The sequence below is a fragment of the Vicugna pacos genome, chromosome 4, assembly GCF_048564905.1.
Source record: "Vicugna pacos chromosome 4, VicPac4, whole genome shotgun sequence".
Classification (NCBI taxonomy): domain Eukaryota; kingdom Metazoa; phylum Chordata; class Mammalia; order Artiodactyla; family Camelidae; genus Vicugna; species Vicugna pacos.
In genome coordinates, this window is record NC_132990.1 from 77828455 (window position 1) to 77835482 (window position 7028).

Here is a 7028-nt window from a genome sequence, read left to right on the forward strand (position 1 = left end):
CTCCTATGGTGTCTACTAGAAGTTTTATTGTTTTTAACTTTCGCATTCAGACCTAATACCCAGCTGGAGTTGATTCACGTTTCTGGTGCGAGGTAAGAGTCAGAATGAACACCTTCTCCCCGATGGCTACCAGGGGGCCCGGGCCTTTTGCTGAGAAGCAGCCTCCCCGCTGCTCTGCAGCGCCTCTTAGTTACAAATAAGACGCCTCCCTGTGTGAGTCTGCGTGGACTGGATTTAGATGGAAGGATACGGGGTGCGGGCTCTACGTCTGAGTCCTTCATCAAGCTTGTAAAAGCCCTGGACGCCCACCTTCGGGAGTCCGGCTGGGCTCCGCCTGCGTCTGCTGCTGCGCATCTGTCCTTGGCCACTGCTCGCTGCCCGGTTACTGTAGCTCTGCAGGCAGTCTGAGCGTCCGGCAGTGACGTTCCCCGCCGTGTCCTCTTCCAGGCTGTCCTGAGTGTTCTTGGCCTCTGTATTCTTACAGACTTTTCCGAATTAGCTCATCAGTTTCCACAATGAGATACCAGCTAAGGTGTTTTATAGAGTGTGTGTTAAATCAGTAGATAAACCGGAGCAGGGTCTTAACAACGCCAGGGTCAGAGTCAGTCTCAGAACCAGTCCATCCTGGCAGCACACGAGGGGAAAGCACATGGATTGAAAAAGAAGGAGTAATCAACTGGAACAAATATTTCCACCACGGGTCAAAGCAGCTCTCATCCTCTTATGTAAAGAGTGCTGAGAAATTGAGAAGGTAAGTAGCCACACAGAGAACAATGCACCAAAGTCATTATCAGACACTTGACAAAAAATCAGAATAGTTTTAAATATAACATGTTCAGTCTGAGTTATGATTTAACCTAAACCCCCTACAGTTTGACAACACACCCTGGGACTGTGTAGAAACGGGAGTGTTTATTCATTTTTGATGGGAATACAAGTCCTTTCCAGTGGAGGCACTTGGAGTGTGTCCATCAAAATTACAGTGCAGCCACCACCCTCTGGCTCAGCAGCCCCGTCAGGGGCCCATCCCGTAGAAACTCGTCTACACCGGACATGTGCACATGTTATTCACTGCACTTTCTTCAGAAGACTGGAAATACTCCAGTTTCCTCCAGCAGGGGAGTGAATAGATGGTGACCATGCACACGATAAAATACAAGGTAGCTGGGGAAGGAAAGAAGAAGAAAGAATGGAGGAAGACCTTTATGTGGCCATCTGGAAAGATCTCCCCCCGGTCCTGACGGCTGGCAGGACTGACCCTCACTGGACGGTCCCTCTGACTTCAGGCTGCCATTTCCAAGTAATCCCAGAAGTGGCTTGACCTGTGTGTCCTCAAAACCCTGACTTTTATGGCCACTGGGGTCAGAGTCCAGGACTTCCGGCCCAACTCATCCACTGACCAGAAGGAGGACTCCAGCCAATCCCCTGGGAGCACTGGCTGGTGCCCCGGTGAACTCAAGCCCTGCCCTCCGGGTTTACCGGTGGGAAGACAGAACATGGGTAGTTCTTTTTTGAATGTCTCAAAAGATCGAGACCAACTTCATGGAGGAACCTGGGAATGGATATCCTCACAGCTCTATTTCATGGACGGCAAAACTGGGGACAGCGAAGGGAACAGGTATGTGGGGATGGGGGCAGCCTGGGTGTTCAGACCAAGGATCTCACACCTCCCTCACCACAGGCCCCACCTGGGCTGGTCCGGAGCCACTGGACAGGGATGCCTGGGGACCTTTCGCTCCCAGCACCTGTTCTCACTGAGCTGGGACACGTGCCTGTGACCCCAATTCCTCATCCAAGTCCTGCTCCAGTCAGCAACGTGCTTCTTCAGTTCTGTGTTCTCAGCCTGCAGAACAGTGCCTGGTCCACAGTAAGCAGTTCAATTTTATGGAACCAATGTAATCCTCCCAGCGGGCCTCAGAGGTGGGCGTTGCTACTTCACAGATGAGAAACCTGAGATAAAGATTCTTGTGTTCATTCACTCATTCACGTGTTCAGCATCTGTGTCCGGTCCCTGCAGTGTGCGGGTACCTGGAGTACTACGGAGAGCCCCAGACGCCACTGCTGCCCTCGGAGCTCCCAGCCTAACAGGTGGGGCGGCATCCCACCCACGGCCACTGCGTGGGGGCTGCAAGGGTCAGCGTGTCCGGCACAAGCTGCAGAGCCAGAGTTCGCTCTGGCGTAAGAGTCAGAGCCAGAGCCACGTGCGGCGCAGAACCTGCAGCCGCTGTGGTCCAGTGCCCGCTCTGAGACAGGCTATGATCCAGGGCTCGTGCCAGGCGCAGACTGGAGCTACCTCCACGTGGTCCCAGCTCTGCCTTCGACTCCTGTGCTGAGCCATCCCCCTCTCTGTCGCCAGTTCTGGCATCACTTGGGGCACAACTGCCAGAGCGAGAGCCAGCCCAGCTCTGCAGCCAATCCTGGGCCGGCATGACGGTGGACAGCAGCTCAGGTTTTCTTTCTTTGAGAAGGCACATGGAAGGGCGGTCTGGTCGGTGATCTTTGCTTCTCTTGCTGCCTCAGTACCATCTCCAGCTCCAGAACTGGCTGCAGCACCGGGCCTACTACAACCTGAAGAGCCAGATCCAGCTGCAGACACGGCTACGGACCCACACCTGGTGCTGGAGCCAAGCCAGCTTCTTCACTGACCGTGGTGCCGCCTTCAGCCACAGCTCCAGGGCAGGGCCAGAGCCACCATCGGCCCAGCAGCAGCTCTGGAGCTAGGCAGCTCTGGATGAGGCTCAGGAGACGCGGTGCCATCACAGGACTGTTTGCCGCCTGTGGAGCCAGGGCAGCGCCTGGTGCCAGCTGCAGAGCTAGAGGTACCTTGACCTGCCAAGTAGAGTCGCCTGAAGTGCCAGATCTGCCACCAGACATGGACTAGTGCTCACTCTGGTACCAGCCACCGGCTAGAACGAGGGCAAGGTGCAGACTAGAGCCAACCCCAGCTCAAATGCCAGGACCAGCTCAAGGTAAAGCCATTTCAGTCACTAGTTTTTCATCAAATCTGGCAACAATGCCAGCATGAAAGTCAGTCTCAGACGAGAGCCAGTCCTAGAGCCGGCTCCAGAGCCATCACCTGGGACAGCCTCCTTCCGGCCTCGCCTGGGACACCAGCTCCCGGGCCTTTTCCACACCTGGAGCCAGCGGTGCCCCTAGCATCAGCCACAGCTCCTCCCTCAGCGCCATCCCCTAAGCTCCAGCCAGTGCCAGCTACAACCCCAGAGCCCTCCTTCACCGCACATGTCTGTGGCGGCCACATTTTGTTTCTCTTTTATATGTTGTGTTTTTCTATATTTTATATGTTAAGGTTAGCTCCAGTATAAGTCAATCGTCCATCACTTAAGTTGTACACTCCAGGGGCGTTAACTGCATCCTCTGGAGTGTGCTCCATCACCACTGTCAAGTTTGAGAATATCTTCGTCATGACACCAGGAATCTTGTGCCCACTGAGCAGACTCGCCTGTCTCCTCTGCCCCATCCCAGCCAACCATAGGCTCCTTCCTGTGCGCTTCCCTCTCCTGGGCCTGTGGCCCCTACAGAGCACAGCTGACTCTCCCTCTGCCCCTGCCCCACCGGAGCGGAAGACCCGACAGCCTCGATGTGCTCAGTGCCATTAACTCCATCGCCAACTCTCAGAGCCTCAGTCTCCTCTGCTGGAAATGGGGTCAGCGGCTCAGGCCTCAGAGGGTTTTGCGGGGATTAAGTTTGGGAGACAAAGTTTCCCAAAGTGCTTAGACTCAGGAGGTCACCTGGCCAGGGAGTCCAGCACAGGACAAGGCTCTGATGGTCTGGGCGGGGCTCAGTGATGGTGAAGAGCAGTGACTGTGAGTCTCCTGTTCACGGCTGGACTTGGGCACTCAGAGCTGAGTGACCTTGAGAGCTGAGGCCACAGTTCATCTACAAAGTGGAGTGAAATCACTGAGTGCCCAGAGGGCTTGTTAATGACAGTCAGTACCCCCAACCCTCACTCCTCCGGCATGGGCAACTGCAGTCCCTCTTTTACCAACCAGGGCTGCAGTCAGGGACAGGCTGGACTTCATGTCCCAGGGCCCTGCCAAGAAGACAAGGAGAGGGGTGTAGGGGAAGAGGGGGTGGGTGGCCTGTCCTTTCTGTCTGGAGTAGATGTCCACGGCTGCCTACAGGTCCCCATGACCCAGCCATGAACTGAACTGGACCCTAGGATGGAGTCTGGGGTCCAGGACAGCAACTTTCCTGTCCACAGATGGCAACCCACCCGGCCATCACCCTGCAGCCCATCTGGGTGGGGCGGAGGTGATCCCAGGGCTCAGGGGATGTGGGAGTCACAGAGCAGCTGCGGGGGTGGACACGCAGGACCAACAGCGTGGAGAGCCGGTGGTGTCACGGGCGCTGCGGGGCAGGGTCACATGCAAGCACTGTCCACTGGGACCCGAGACCTGGCTGCCCGGCAGGAGGGAGCCCACGTGCCTCTGAGCGAGTTCCGCCACACCCACCCAGCATGCAGAACCCAGACCATGTCCCCGCTGAGCTAGACTCATAATTCCATGCCAACCGCACATGGGATAGTTGGGAAGCTGAGGCCAAGAGAGGCAGGGACTGGCTGGGGGCACAGAAGGTGGGCAGAGTCCAGAAGAGTGGGGAGGGCTATGGCCCCCTAGACCAGGGAGTTTGCTCTGGAATTTAGAGCCTCCTGTGGCCTTGGGGGACCCGATCTACCCCTTTCTATGTAGGACCCTTTCCTCTGGGCATCCCCACATGGACACAGGCGCGCGCGCGCGCACGCACACACACACACACACACACACTGCCCAGCTGGATGGGAGGTGCACACGGGGGAGGTGAAAGGAGGTGAGAAGAAAGAGGCTGTAGGCGGCTCCGCCATGAAGCAACCCTGCATCTGGGCATGCGCGTGTCCGACCACACGGGGCCCACAAACTCCACCCTTGGATCCAGTGAACGTCCGTCCCATGAAGAAGAGTGTAGCTTACTTTCAGCTTTGCAGAGCCACGATAACCCCACCTCTTTCTTATCCCCAGCCCCCTTCCCCCACCTGCCCACACCCTGCCCACCCTGCTTCGTTGCCCCGTAACATCCCAGCCGCTCACCTTCGGGGAGGCAGGGGCAGATACGAGACGTGTTCTCCTGTCTCCTCGCTTGGCTGCTTCCTGACTAAACCCTTCTCTACTGCAAACCTCGGAGTCTCTGTGCCTTGTTTGGGGTCGGGGGTGCGTCACAGACCCTGAGGCTGAGACCCCAGGGAAGGAGGGGGAGGAAGCGCTGGGAGTGCTGGTGTTGAAGGTCCTTGGGAGGGACCCATCCGGGCGCAAGGCCCGGCCCCGCCCCGCCCAGTCCGCGCCCTGGCCACGCCCATATCCCCGCCCACCTCGAGCAGCGCTCCTCCCCCACCCAGCTACTAGGCCGTCCCTGTCCCCACCCACCCCGTCCTCCAGCTCCAAGACTCACCTGAGCCGAGCAGCCTGACCTGCCATCCAGGACTGAAGAGGGGGAGCCTGGAATCTCTTGCCTGTTCCCTCTCCCTCCAATCACGGAGCGCCTTCCTCTCAGTCAGGAGAGCACACCTAGGGCAGCTCAGCATACTAGGGACAGCCTTGAATGTGCTCCTTCCACGTCAAGTTCTCAAAGAGCAGGACCCTTTGGGGCTTGTGTGAGCAGAAGAGGGACCTCATGGAAGGAGCCAGAAGGTCAAAGCATCCGGCTGGGGGCTTTGGAGCAGGCCACAGCTCCCAAATGACGTCTGGGAGTCCTCCAGCAGTAACCCCTGGGCTGGCCCTGTGCCAGCCCCCAGCCCACACATCCAGCACTTTGAGCTTCTGGAAGGGAGGAGGCTCTGCTCAGTGGGAGGAGGGAGAGACCCCTGGTGACCGTGGAAAGGTATTACCACTCGAACCTCAGTTTCCTCATCTGTGAAATGGGATTAACAGCCAACCTTACCTGGTGGCATGAAGAAAAGTTCAATGACTTTGCACTTGGAGAGTCCCTGCACACACTAAGACCTCAACAGTGCAGGAAGAGAAATGGACCAGGGTCTTTGAATCCCTCCCTGGTGGCAGAAGGCCCTGGTGCCGTGGGGATGGCTGGTCTTAGCTAGAAATGATGAAACTCACTTGATCACACACAAGATGCTAAGAACCCCCATTTCTGAGCTGCAACTACATGCCAGGCAGCAAGTCAGAGTTTTGGCACAACTTCTTATCCATGAGAAAAATACTGTTGTCACCCCCGCTTACAGATGAGGAAACTGAGCCCCTAAAGGGAAGCAACTTTCTCAGGGTCCAGATCTGACTGACTCCTGGGTGGCGTTCCCTCTGCACCCAGAACCTAGGTCTGTTGTCCACAAGGATTCAAACAGCACGGATATACAGAAGAGAGAATTTGAAGAAGGCTACATACAGTTCAGTGTACTGGAGGGGTTTTATGTTAAGTCATTTAAAGCCAAGATCATTTTTAAAAAATAATTGGTAAGTATTTTTCACCACGGATGGTGGATGGATGGTGAATGATGAATCCACGCCCACGAGAATTTTACACGACTGTATGTTTGTGGGAAGTGGCTGGAAGTCACATCCACCAAAGCCACCGTCCAAGGCAAGACTGTCCTCCATGAAATACCACTGACCACCACCACCAAAGCTGCTCTGTGCTTGCTGGTACCCACGGGAGCCAAGATGCTGTCTGTCTCATGAGTAGAGAGACAGGGTGGGAAGGGTTCTTGACAGGGAAGACAGGGCAGCTCAGTTTGGCCACTTTGGGATGGTGGAAGCCCTATCACTGGGGCCCCACACATTTCTCTTGAGAAGCAGATGACACATCAGGGTGCCTCTGAGTACAGGGGTCAACACTAAGGACAGCACAGGCAGTGAGCCCTGGGTTCAGTCCAGCCCAGTGCCAGCCTGGGCTTGATGGTGGGAGCCCCAGTGCCAAGGACCCCCACTGAGGGACACCCAACCAGACTGCAGTGAAGAAAGGCGTTCTGGAGGGCCAGTGGAGTCCGAGCGCGAGGGGCATGCATGGCAGGGAGCAGCGTGGGA

At 56.5% G+C, this 7028-nt stretch overlaps 1 long non-coding RNA gene across 1 annotated transcript; it reads right to left on the minus strand.

The window, feature by feature from the left end:
- Positions 1-893: 893 nt before the first annotated feature.
- LOC140696198 (uncharacterized) lies at positions 894-5312 on the minus strand. Its single transcript, XR_012072365.1, has 2 exons — positions 5085-5312; positions 894-3897 (listed from the first exon to the last, which is right to left on the minus strand). It is a non-coding gene; the product is annotated as an uncharacterized lncRNA (long non-coding RNA).
- Positions 5313-7028: the final 1716 nt, after the last annotated feature.